The sequence below is a fragment of the Melospiza georgiana genome, chromosome 1 (assembly GCF_028018845.1).
Source record: "Melospiza georgiana isolate bMelGeo1 chromosome 1, bMelGeo1.pri, whole genome shotgun sequence".
In the NCBI taxonomy this organism is placed as follows: domain Eukaryota; kingdom Metazoa; phylum Chordata; class Aves; order Passeriformes; family Passerellidae; genus Melospiza; species Melospiza georgiana.
Window position 1 is genome coordinate 124,814,623 of NC_080430.1, and position 14,673 is coordinate 124,829,295.

The following is a 14,673-nucleotide window of genomic DNA, read 5'->3' on the forward strand; positions in this document are numbered from 1 at the left end:
AGACTTGTCTTTTTTTAGCTGTGCTCCGCAGTAATGCGTAATATTTGGTGTAGTGAATTCTTTTAAATTTCCCCTCTGCTGTCACAATAAAATGAAAAATCTTCACAAGTGATGTTAGTAAGTATTGAACAAGTTGCACATCCTCTCTTAACCCCACAATAGATGCTATTTATAATATCTTCTCATAATTCTATTTCTCCTTTGCATTTTCATTCTTATGTTTTAAATGGATAAGTTTCTGGCAAAAGCAACCCTCGTCTTTACATCTACAAATTCCAGAACTGCTTAAAAGGAAAACCAGAGCAGCCCCATAATAAAATCTATGCTTTTATTAGTTAGTGAAATTTTAAAAGAGGAAGACAAAATGTTCACTTGAAAATCTGAAAGGAATTATCAGAAAAATCTGATTCATTTTCAGGAATGACATACTGCATTAACCAAAATTGCTTATAAGATTACTGAGAGGACCAGATTTCAGTACAGTTGCTAATAATTTTTTAAAAAATGTGTAGATGTACTGAAGTTTTATACAAGCAAATCTCAAAAAACTTTTTTTTCCCAATTCTGGTGCTATTAATTACCAGAAAAGAACAAAAATGGCATTGTGCCATTGTGAAAAGAACTGTTGCATATTTGCTGGTTTCTTTAGTATGGGTTACTTTGTACATTAGATTCCTAAGCCATTTCTCTTTCATGCACTTAGAAAATTATCAGTGAAAGTCCTCATCCCTTTTATTCATTTAGTGGCTGTTTATTTTTAGTTATTTTATGCACTTTCATGTGAACCATGTTTTTGACATAAGTTTTATAATGCCTTGTAGGCTAAATATTCACCACCCCATCATCACTGGTCCTTATATGATTTAAATGTCTGTCATCTCACTACTTTCGCTATTTTTTGTTGCTATTAACATCTTTTAATTATAACAATGCTTAAGATATTCATGGTCATGTTTCCTTTTGTCCTTCTCCTCTCATCAGAGACATGATGGTATGCACCATATGGAGCTGCAACTGAGGCAGAAGATCTCCCATCCGTCACAAAAGGTTCATTTTGTTTATTATTGCCAAACTTATGCCTGAATAATTCCTATTTTGTTTCAAAGAATCAGGAAAAGTGTGGAGGACTTAAAGGTAAGAATAACAACATCAAAGAAAGAGGATAAGTAGCAATTTTCTCAAGACCTCAGTGTCCTCTGGTCCTAGATAAAGTAGAATTAGTCTCAATCAAGTGAAGAACTAGAAAATTTGAAGTGTGTAAATTTCTTCCTATGCATGGAAAATTAATGTATTATTTAGCAAACTGATTAATAGCAGTATCAGATTTTAATCACATTCTAGGCTCCAATATTTCAAACATATGTGAATGCAAGTCACAGTTTCACAGTTTTGTGAAACCAATTACCCTATAAACATGTGAAAAGCTGTTCACAAGCTTGCAAGATTGAAGATGAAAACTTTTCTAAGGATCACTTATGATTTTGTTTTGTAGTTGTGATGTTGTATTATAAAAGTATTGAATTATGATGTAAGGATTACAGGAAATCTTCAAAATATCTGACTGTATTTTAATTTAGGTTAATTTAATAGAAATCCAAATTAGTGTTTGTGTGTATGATTTAGTTAAAGATCAGGGAAATGGTATTCCCTCTTCTGAGCATTTGTGGAGATATTAAATAAGATTAGAGTAGTATTTCAGTAAGTTTTATGTGTTCTAGGTAGATAATCCCCTAAATGCTTAGGACTCTGTGCATGTCATGTTAACTGAATTTCTAGATTTTCTATATAGTTTCTTTTTTCCTTTCTATTTTGATATATCCATGCTAAGGCTTCTTACAGTTGTGGTAACCTTTTCATTACGAATTAGGCAAGGTGAATTTAAAAACTTTTAAGAAGTAAAAAACTTGAAATGTTTTAAATGTTTATTAAATAAATTAGATACAAAATATAACAAAATTTTTCTTAAAGCATTTTTTTACACTGCACAAATTCAGGACTAATTATAGTTCCCAGTTTTAATCAGGCAATTCTAAGGTTTATTGTGACATAGCTGAAGGCTGCTTGACTCCATTACTTTATCTTTTTCTCTAAGAGAAATTGCAAATCTGAAGTATTTTAATAAGCTTGTGCCATTTATTTTGATTTTTAATTTCTAACTATTAATGGAAAAAGTAAGACATTAAGTAAATACAAATTTGTGTTTATTGACTTTGAAATTATCTATGGTACAAATATTAAAAAAAACCAAAACCAAAAAAAAACCCCAAAAAAACCCCAAAAACTTATTATCTGTTCAAGAATAGGATATGATCCTACACATTTGAGTCCTCCCAGACACTATAGTTATGACAGAAAAGTTGAATTGATTGCAATGGAAATCTACCTGACAGTAAGTATTTGCAGTGGCAGACAAAATTATTTAAGAAAAGAGAATATAAAATTAAGAAAGACAGATGGACTCATAAGAGTGAAATACAAATAGTCTGAATCAGGATTGATTTCAACATAATGTGGTGGAGGAATCCCCACTTATTGATCAACTTTAAAGCCCATGCACAGCACTTAAAAAGATAAAGTAAGCAAGGTCAGATAATCAAAGCATTTAAATAGTAAAAACAGCAACTGCCACTGTAGACTGCTAAAATAAATCCATAATACAAATTGCTTTAGCAAAAAGTAGATGAGCAGCTGATCTTCCTATTGAACTTTTATACTGTTCAGTGACCACACTGGGGAGAGGATTGGAAGAAATGCCTTGAAGATCAATATTGAGTGAGAGGTAGCAGGGATTCATTCTGAACATGAAAGAATTACGAGTATGAGAGTAGAAATCCTGAGGAAATGTCATCAAGGAAGGACCGATATTTTAAAATATCACACATTTTATATGAGCATAGTATGATTTGATATCCTGTTATGATCTTTGAGCATTCAAAGCTTATTAAAACAGGAATTTACTTATTGAAAAAAACAAAAATATGACTAATGATTTTAATGAAATTAGTTCTAAGAATTCAGTAACCTTTGTCTTCAAAACTAGGGGAATTTTAATCTTCTTAATTAGTATGGTGTTCAGTTGAGGCTGCTACTTTCCAGCCATATGTATTTCAAGCTTTTGCTAAATAGGAATAATGAACCAGAATATTGTATTTGTTATCTTTTTTTGATATTTTTGTTTTTTTCAAAGATCAACATGCACCTTTAATTAACATGTTTAATGTAAGTGTTATTTCTTCAGATCTATTTGAAATACTATTTTTGCAGACATTTTAATTATTCTGTGGAAACTACAATGCAAGTGCTTCAAATTTCAGTTTTTCCTAAACTTATATGGGATTTTCATTTTAAAATAGGTGTTAAAATATCTTTTATTTATACATTATTTTTTCAGCACAATTCAAAGAGTATTTGTGAGAAAGAAATACTGGAGGTGGAAGTATTACAGTAGCTCATTGTTTCAAATATGTTGTTTTCATTCATTGTTTTATTATATAATTGTATGAGAAACACTGCCTTTTCATAGATATATTATCCCTTTAAAATGAAGAATCCTTCTTTTTTCTTTATTTTTGACCGTGATCTTCCTTTACTTTCAGGCTCATTATCCCACCTATAAAAATGGTGTTATTGTTGGAAATTAATAATCCAAGTATTTGTATTTTAATCAATAAAAAAGGAAAACTAAAACTAGAGTGTTTCAAGGATATAGAAAATACACTAAAAAAAGAAAAAAAAAAAGTAAAGTAGAGTGTTTTCTCTTAGAAGATCTTTTTTGACAAAATACTTTAGAGTAACTGATTCCCAAAATCATGAAGTTTGTTCGCTATGGTAACTGTACCATGCACCTTCTTGTAATGCATAATCATTTACAAGCACTATTGGCTCAATTTTGCTGTATGAATTGCTGATTACAGCAATTTCAATGGTAAAATTGTGAAAAACCATATTCATAGCTGTCAAAGAAAGGTCAGCTTATTTGCATTCATTAGGAACTTGGAGGGCCATACCACACGCTTTTCCTCTGGGATTCTTACAGTTATTGATTTGTATACAGCTGCAGGAAAAATTAGTTGGAATTATATTTCACTTACCACTGGAGGCTGTATATTAATAACAGTGGAGTTCTACATGAAAAAAATAGAACCAGCAAATTAAATAATTGTCATTTTTAAAAACTGAAATTGTTATATTTAACTTGTTAAAAATAATCTCTTTTGAATAGCTGGAGGAAATCTTTTAGTGAACTTTTGTTAATACTCACAGTATTTTTATTTGCACAAAAATGCATAGGCACTTATATTAACGTGACATAAAATATTCAAAACTTCGTATTTAGTAGTGGTCTTTACAGATGCTTGTAAACCAAGACAATATGCTTAGCCTTCCTTATATAGTGAATTTTTCTTTTATACCTGTATAATTATTATCCCCAAAATTTAAAATATAAATAATCCTGTCTTAAAAAAATCTTACATTTGTTCTCTAGGCATTAAAGACCCTTCAATATCAAGAGTTGTGTAAAATCATAAGGAAATATTATCACCATCCTTGACTGGTATCTTTAGGTATAAAAAACTATGGTTAATGTCTTCAAAAATGTCTACAGGGTTAACATACCAACAATGTGAGGTCAGGTAAAGCACATTGTCAAACTGTTACAAACCTTTGTCTAAACGGAGAGAACTTCAGATTTAAAGATAGCAATGATGATCAGGTGGTATGCATTTGAAACCTTGTTTGTATTACATTGATAAATACTGTACATGATTAGTGCATATTTCTGTGAACTTTTAACACTTTAAATGGATTAGAATGTCTTATTTTGATCATATCCATATTGTTCATTAAGATAAGATTAGGTCCTTAAAAAATGTTTGGCTTGTTTCCATTACACTCAAAAATGTTTAAAGTAGAAAATATAGAATACAGTTTTCCATAGTGTGCATATATAACACATGTTTGAGATTAATCAAATCATGGTCACCTCTAATTAACAGCAGGGAGCAATTCCAACATGGGACAGGGCCAGATGACTAAGAAATGAAGCATATATTTAAAAGATGCAGCATACTAAGAAAAGAAAAATAGGTTATGACTTATGACTTAAAAATACTGCAAAGTTTTAAACCTGTGGTTCTGTGCATGTGGTTTAAACATTTTATTTTGCCTTTTTTTTTTAGCTGAGCCAGAAATTTTCATAACCCTACAATTTTGTAGGTAAACACGGTTTTCTTTCAAAGTTAATTTTTTTGCCTTATTCATAATTAATAGATTTAAAAAAACCCTGAACTTTGCAACTTCAGATGAGCAGCTTTTTATTTTCAAATTTTTATTTTCTAAAAATGCCTGATTTGTATGCCAAAATTCTGTGATTTACCATGACATTTGCTTAACACCACAGGAAAAGCAGTGATCAAGGACATACATTGAAATAAGTTGAATCTTTCCTCCTATTTTTATTTGGTTTGTTTGTTTGTTTGTTTTTTTGTTTTAAATAGGAAGTTTTATAGCTGATGAAGAAGAAAACTCTAGGTAAAGAAATGTCATTGAGCGATGAAGACAACTGGAGACTTAGACACTTTCCTGTCCTTCAGACACAATGAAGATACTAACTCTAAATTGTCTGAATATCCAGTGTGAGATGCTGCTGTCTGATCTGTAGCAAACTGAACTTTGCTAAGAATTACTGTAGCCAATGTTAATTTGCTTTGAACAGTTAAAAGTCCTTGCAGGTAAGAATTAAGAAGAGACATGAGAAAACAATGTTCACTTGTGTGCTGTCTCTGACTGGGAGTTTGTGCCAAGGTCATTCTCATTGCATTTAGGACAATAGCTCCTGAGCACATGCAAGTTTTTCTGTCTCTGAGTGATTCAATAACTGCTAAACTTGCCTATGAAAAGGGGAAAGCTCTACAAGAAAGTCTGGAGACCAATTCCTTTTAGATCAACATGGAATAATGTTAGTTCAAATGGTTAGTTCAAAATAAAAGAGAAATTATTCTCTGTTGTCGTATATCCCAAATGAGAGCTCTGATAGAAAGCATTTCACAATTTATTTTTGCTTAATGTGAGGCTCCTTATCTTCTTTTACCCCATTTTCCCAAATCCTTTTACTTCAGCTGCCTATGCATAAAATGATAATAGAGATGTATTCTCATATAATGGATGCTGATATTTATGAAGCACTCAGACACCATTGGGTTTAAAATCAGGGGCTTTATTTATGTTGTCTTTTTTGTTGTGTCACAATGTGAGCTGTGTTTCTCACTTTAAGTCACGTAAGCTGCTGTATAGAGACATTAGCTGTAGGCTGCAGATTCATAATTTGCCATTGAATGGACTAGAATTTCTTTCCAGGGTCTTGTTTTGGACTTAATTATTTTGTGCAGTGCCCATGATTTTTAAAAATAATTACATGAGTATTAATTTGTAGGTTTTGGAGACTCAGATAAAGTGAAAGATATTTTTTCATCCATATCAGCACTTGAATATTGTACTTTATACACTAAAAGATAAATTAAAAGAAATCAAAATGTTTAAATATTTATCCGCTAATTGTTAAAAGATATCATACAAATTGGGTGTTTAAAGGAAGGCATATTATCAAATTATAAATCTAAAAACATGTAAATATACTTACATATGTTAGATAGACATTATTACACTTGACAACATTAATTCTGATGTATTTGGAATGCTGAATATTTGAATTTGCCACACTAATGTTTTTTTAAAGTAAAATCAGCATCAGAGCCTGCTTCCAAGTCAAAGAGAATTCAAGAGGCACAGAACTTAAAAGTAAAATTGGATTCACCTCTTTTATATGGATATTTTTCAGAAGGAACACCTGTGAAGGGGTTCCTTGCTCGGTGTGCTGTATTTTCTGACTTAATCAGTTCAGACTAAGATTTGGCAGTAGTTTCTCTAGCAGGGAAGCCACAAGGTATCAAAAAAACCCCAGGATAAGTAAGGGCCATAGCACAGCACTGACCTGAGGAGACAAGAAGTTTTCAGCAGAATGTATGTAGAACTTAGATGATAGTGCACTCTCTCTCCATGCACATTATTTCATGTATTTATTTGTTAATATTTTCCTTAGAAATATAGATAAAATTTTCATTTACACGTTTCAAGATAATTTGGCCTTAAGCAAAAACCCAGCAAGACAAATTTCAATCCAAACTGATGAAGCTGAGCAAAGCTCTAGGAAACTCAAAACCATGTCCAATAATGGAAAATTTTGTGGTAGGTGGAAGAATGATAGACAACTGTAATGGCACCCTGACAATCAATGAAGCTACAAAAACTGAAGTTTTTTTTATGACATCAGCTTGCTGAAACTGGTGAGTGTGAAGAGGATTTTTTGCTCATAGACATCAACTGAAATTGAAAATAACAAATTCTAATGAAGAAAATTTAACCTTGAGGTAAAAATAATACTGCCTTGCCTATACTTTTCAGAATTATTTATTAGCCCTTCAAGGATAAACATCATCAATATCATGCAAAAATTCAAAATAATTTTCTAAAGCTGGGAAATAATCTTGTTATTTTTCATTAATTTTTTTTCAAAATTGTATTCAGATATTTATAAGGAATGGACTTGAATTTGTCATCTATTGCTGTCTTCAATACAATCTACAACAGCGACGACTTCTAGAACCAAGAGGAGGATTAAGAGAATGCCATAGTCCTGTTTGATTTTACCTTTGATTTTAAGTTAATTGATTTACATTAATTTGGAATTCCCTTTCAGATGGATATTTCAGTTGTCAGAACTCATAATGGCAATATACACTTTCTTTTTAAGTCTGGTAACACTTAAGATTACATGAGAGCCCTTTTTAAGGCTAAAAGAACTTTTGGCCTGCAAAAAAAACCCACTTGAATGCTTTGAAGTAGAAACTTTTATTGTAGGACATGAAAATACTGAGTCCATCCTTTTTGTTACAGACTTTTCACCAGACTCGAGAGTTTTCTTGTAGATTGTAGTGTTGACAACTGTTAGCCAACTCAATTCCTATCAAAAATGAATGGAATTTGTGAGTGGCTTGGTTGATTTTGTTTTGGTTTCGTGTGGAGTTTGTTTTTTGTTTGTTTGTTTGTTTGTTTCTGCAGCTGTTGTGGCCCACTTCGCTTGGTGCTTTAAAGGGAAGGTTGCTTGATTTGCTCTGAGTGGCACAAAGGAAAAACAACAAAACTCTTGGGTGGTTCAAACTTTATCAAACTTTTACTTCCAAAATTTAGAATAATAAAGGTAAAACAAAATACTCGGCAAATTTAAAATGCAGCCGTTTTAGTTAGACAATCAATAATAAAAAGCACAAAATTAACTTGAGAAAACGCATAAGAGAAAAGGAGAAAAAGTGAAAGAAAGTATAAAAGTAGCAAGGTATAGAATCACCACCTGTGTATCCAGAAATGAGACCTAATTGTTGAAATTTGAGGTCTCTTGGTCAAAGCGATGTTGCAGTCCTGATCCACCAGGGGCGGGGGAAGCCTTCAGTTTGGAGTGAGAAAAATAGTTGCAATATTTAATACCTAATGATATTTCTGGATGAAAAAACATTACAAATTTTAAAGAATGCACGAACAATAGCTGTGGTGATAACATCTGTTATCTAGCAATTTACATTCAGAGATGTTATATTTTTCTAAGGATGTATAATTTAAGCCAATTTTTTTAAAGATTACTAGAATTTTGTATAGATGCCTGTGTATTTATGTATTTATTGGGGAATAAAACTGATTTTTATAAATTGGGACTTCGGAGCACAAGATAGTGAAGTGTCTTGTCTTAGGTATCAGCAAAGATAAAAAGAACAATACCATTTGAATAAAGGAACATGAAAAAGACCAATTTATAACAGCAAATGAGTATGGGAATCCACAGGAGCCACCTATTCTACAGAAACTCTCTGTAGGATACGAGAGTTCATGGGAAAAACTCTCATAAAAAAATTCAAAATTTTTCTTTCTATGAGAAAGGGAACAGGCTACTTGGTGTTTATTAAAGGGGGAAAATGCACACAGTGTGACAATATTTTCATTCTGTTTTACTCTACTGTATTTTTCTTGCCCACTCTGTAGGTTTGGATTAAATTCATATTCTATTGATAAAGCCATGCAATTTCAAGAAAACGATTTTTCTCTGCCTCCCCTTCTCTACATATAAATATATGTATTTATATAGAGATATGTCTTTTTTGTTTGTTTATTTATTTTTACTTCTGACTCAACACAGCTGTGTAAAAATAGTGTAGTTTGAGTGCTTATACTTTTCATCCCTGTAATTAATACACAGGAAAGAAAGCATTGAGATAAGTGGAACAATACAGTAAAATGTTGGTTTAAATGGGATACTTTTAGAAAAAGAAATATTTTGCAGGAATGAAAGCTTTTCTGTCTAAATGATACCATGTAATCTAAACTGGTTTTAAGCTAAAAAAGCATGCAAATCACAGAAAAACTGGAAGAAGGGATTGGCTAGACAGAAGACAAACCCTGCCATTTGCAGGAGGAGCTTTTAGAAGAGCAGTCCCAGGTGAGAATTTTCCAGCTGGACTAAGGCTCAGAGAAAAAATTGATAAAAAACTACAGTACTCAGGTAATAGCCTCAGCACAGTATATGAAACTGTAGCTTAATATTTGAATTAATGTAAACGAATGTTCCTAGCTTTTATTCCACTAGAAAAGGAAATATTATTTAAATAACATTACCTGTAAAATTCACTTTCAGCGCATGAGAGTCATTACTGAAAATATTTAGTCAACATGAAAGAACATTACATCTTTTTAAATTCTTGTGTGTGGGATTCATCTTGTCTAACTTTAGATTTGCACTTTAGGTGGAAATACAGGAGGGAGGTCCCTAAGTTCCCATTATGGTTGTTGGAGACTTTATCAATTCAGAGACTGCAAGCAAGAGCTGAGCAAACATCAAACCAATCCAGCATTGGTTGCTAGTCTAAAAAAGTCTTCAAACACTCAACCAGGCCTGCACTCAATGCAATGGAAGAATATGTATGCAGTCACACATAACCAACTAAATGCAGATGCACAAATTGATGATCTGGTGAGTTACCTTTTCCCAATAATTCATTAAATGCTGCAAATTATTTTATTTATTTGTTTGTTTGTCATTATTAAATATTTAACAGGCATTAATACAGGTCATTGCTCTGAAAAATAACATATAAATACAAGGATTTAAAAGGGAGTGATTTATGACAAAGAGGAAAAAATAAAATAAAAGATGATCTTTCCTGTGTGTGTGTCTTTTATTGTTTATATTTAGGGTCATTTTTTCTCATTTGTATTTGGGTTTGTTTGGTTTTGACAGTGTATTTTTTTAACAGAAAAAAAAAAGGATGACAGAATGTAAGACATGAGAAAGTGGGCAAATAGAAAAAATGGTAGAATAACTAATACTCTTTTCCACCCTACTGTTGCCATACCAAATCAATGTAGATTGATTATTTGCTGTATTATTTCACTAAAGAAGTGTAATAATTCTGGAGCTTGACTGAACTTTGAACAGAAAGAATATAATAATGTTTATTTAACTGAAATTTGTTGCCACCTATGAACCAGATGGTTGCAAAATGTTTCCATTGAAAATATTTAAATATTCAGAGGCAAAATAAAAAAGATAACAGGTTGGATAAAAGAAATATATTTTAGTTTTTGAAGGTTTCGCTACATGCATTTTCAGTGGAAATAGTAGTTGAAGAATTATTACACAAAATTTAGATTAAATTTTTCATTTATTTTTATGATGTTTCCTATTTCCAGTGTTTTTGGCATATAACCCATCAGAGTACTAAAATAAAAATTATACACTAAATTTGTAGTCATTTACTTGAATAAGTATTTCATAATGAGGTGATTTGAGAGAAAAGAAAGATTTAATGAAGAGGTAAATATGCAATGAAAATCAAATCAAACAAGTGAAATAGTTAATCATGCTAACTCTTAGATTATCAATGTATCATCATGGTAATTTTTTTATGCATGTGGATTCTTCCCAAATAGAGGCAGATTGCCACTGGGAGCAACTGGTGCCACTAAGCTTCCAAATTAGTCAGGTCTCCAGCTAAGTAGCTTGGGAAGGTATGCTGAAGGTTTCATCTTTCTAAAGGCTCTATTTATTATCTTTACTTATGTAAAGAGTTCATTAGAAAGAATTTTACATTGAAATATGGTAACTTTTTAGCCTCCTTTAATGCAGTCACGCGCCTTTAACTAGCAGACATAAAACTGCTTAATTCTGCGGATATTAATGGATTCATATGTCATAAAGCCAGGAGAAACAGTGTAATCGAGTCTCATATGTGACACAATACAGGCCCAGGACTTCAGTGAATTAAGTGGTACGTCATGTTGAAGTAAATGTGACTGAAATGGAGCATATTAAAATACAGCATACATTTTTTTAATACATTCTTGACTTAAAAAAGCCACTGAAACAGAATTTGTGACAATCCTTCATAGGTTCTCTCAATAAATCCGGCTTCTGAATACATGCAATATGTTGATTCTTTATAATTTTAGCCTCTTATCAAAATGTCATATGAAACTTAATATAGAACTAAAGTCTATTATCTTTTCATCTTAATGAACAGTACCTGAAATTTCTTAAAACCAATACAACTCATAGGAGGACAAGTGTGTTTACAGTATAGACACAGTAATTTTTAGTATTTATATTAATCTAATTATATTAATCTACATGTGTTCTTTATATCTACAGTCAATGCAAATTAGTATGGATTTATTATATCAGTCCTTCAATAGTTTGAGTGGAATAGATTAGTAAATGCCAGAGCAGAGTTATTCGAATCTCACAGTTAGACCCAAAAAAGTATTATCAGAGAATTAGTAGAGCATTATAGTATTAGTTTCTACTTCTTAAAAAACCTCTCACAGTTTCTAAGACCATACAGCCTAAAAATGGTCTAGAATTTTTATTTTTAAGAACTCTCCAAACCTTCTTAGGAATTCTACATAGGGAAGAAAAAATCTGTGTGTACTTCTGTGGCTGCAAGAGTTTTTGTACTAAACCATGTACTGTGAGTTCCATCGTTACTTTTGGTTTCTTAAATGTCTTCTTTTTTGATGGGAGAGAGATCCAGATGTATGTAATGCCATTGAGCAAATTACAGAAAGGATCTTAGTTTTATACTCAAATTATTTTTATTAATTACATCCCACTTATTTTTTTTTCTCTTAAGATACTATTTGTACACATATGCACAGTGTCATATAAGTGTATCTGTGCAAATCAGTGCCTATGTTAATGTCTCTATACAAGTTGTCACATAAAATTTATAACAACTTTAGGACATGTTTGCACCTCAAAATATGGCTTGCTCAAGATTCCTCTTGCCAGAAGAATTACTAGCTTCTAGTTTTGTAATTAATTATTACTCATGTGTTTTAAATTGATTGAACCAATTAAAAACAGAATCATTCATAATTTAAAAAATTAGTTTTATTGTTGATTTTATTTATCTGTGGGGGGGGTGTTTTTTAAAATTTTTCAAGGAATGCTTTGGCAAGCATAGTTTAGCATCTCCAATGCACTAATTTTCTATGCAGTTTCTGAGAAGAGCTCAACTTTTTTCTTCCAAGTCTAGTTCTAAACCCCATGTTTTTAAAGTTTTCATAAAGTTAATTTTAAATGTTCAGAAGTCTAGTAACTTAAAATAGCTTAACTTACCTTGCACCAGATTTTGCTCATCATGTTTTTGAGAACATTGCTCCATTACAGATTTCTGAGTCAGTAGCATTAAGATATCAAATGTTTCTAAGCTGATCAAATTACTTAAATGGCTCATTTGTTTATTTGTTTGTTTGTTCCTGGCAACAATGATTAACTGGTATAGTGATTATGAGAACAGCATTTCACAGTGTTAGTATTCCATTTGAACTTATAAGTAATTTTTTGTCAACAGCATTATTAGTAAACTTCTGTGCATAATGTTACTCCAAGAAATCTTATAAGTAACTTCAGATTTTAAACTGTATGGGCTATATCTATCTAAAATAAGCAATATGTATCAAATTATTCTTTTTGATTTTGTTTCCCTTGAACAAAAAGCTTCTGTCAAAAGTGAAAAGTTCTTTACTTTTCTAGTGGAATTCCTTTTCATTTCTCTCATTGTTATGGATTCATAAGTAAGCAATTTCACATTTTATTACAAAATAAGTAGAGGCAGGTGTCTAGAAGATGGGGAGAATGGCATACTCAATTTCCTTGTGGCATATATTAAAGTTTTAGGAACATATTTGCCTGGCCTTCTGCTGGATTTAGTCAAACTTCAGCTGATGGGTAAGTAAGCACTGTATAAACATTTTCTTTGTGGTGCCAAAGTTGAACTTCTCTTCATTCAGACTTCATGATTTCTTCATTTTTGCATATAGTTGAGTGTTGTTAGCAACCAATATAGGCAAAAAAAAAAAAACCCTGTCAATAAGAAAAGGCAAATAAAGCATGAAAAAGCCAGACATTGTGTTACACATTGTTTTAATACAGAATAAGCAATATCTAATAAAAAAGTTCCATTGGCTTCCTTGTTGGTATTTAGTGTTACTGTTACTCTAACAATAGCTATTAAATTGCAATATTTTTTGTGTTTGCTGAAAGACCATAAGTTTTACACATCTTCTAACTGCTCTATTTCTTTGAAACATAGCTTTATCTTTTGAAAGGATAATATACCCAAGTTACAGCAGTAAACTGGCTGCAGGTTAAAATGAATTCTATTCGAGGTGATGTAACTACCTGTACAAAGTGGAATTAAGGGTATATGATCCACTTTTGCTTCATTGCATGCTTAGTGTAGTTGGGCTATTTAGGTTTATAAAAACGCTTCTGAGTGAGCACCAAAAAAAGAATCTGAGAGTCATGGCTATGAAGACTCTTCCTTTCATTTCTCCTTATTATTTTTTAATCAGAACTATTGCTTGTAAGTCACGTGAGACCAATCTCCAAAATGCATGCCAATGAATAATTTACTCCTGATTTGGTACAATCTCAGGAGTCATTCAGGAAACCCACATGATATATGCTGCTAAGTAGCAACCTGAATGAGGAGTGCATGCTGCTGCTCTGCCATTTCTGCTTACATAAATTTTAACTTCTATATCTAAAATACTTTATAGATTATGTTTTCATTTAATTTATACTTCCCTTAATTCCTCAATAATTGTTCTCTTTTCCAGATTAATTTTGGGAAATCTATAGACAACTCCATGCACATTCCTTGCTTCAAAATGGAAATTTCTGGAATTATAGCCCCTATATACCTAGACACCTGAAATTCTATGTACTGTATCTATTCTACAACAATTTATGTTTACATAAATTGGGATATAGAATAGTTGATGTTTTTTATGTTATATCACTTTATGACTTTTATCTTCTTGGTCAAATATAATTGAAAAAATATCTCAGTCTTGCTAAATTGAGTTTACAATGCAAAAGGTAACTACACAATGAAGTAATGTTAATTTGGAGAAAACATCATGATATGAGAGGAACTTGAGTGGGAAACCATGTAGGCTTGTGCCACTTACCTCTTTCTATGCTGTCAAGATGTGCACACGATTTCTGTTACACTTATGGATTTAGAAAAGATCACACTCCTGTAAGGTTATAGCTGCTGGAAC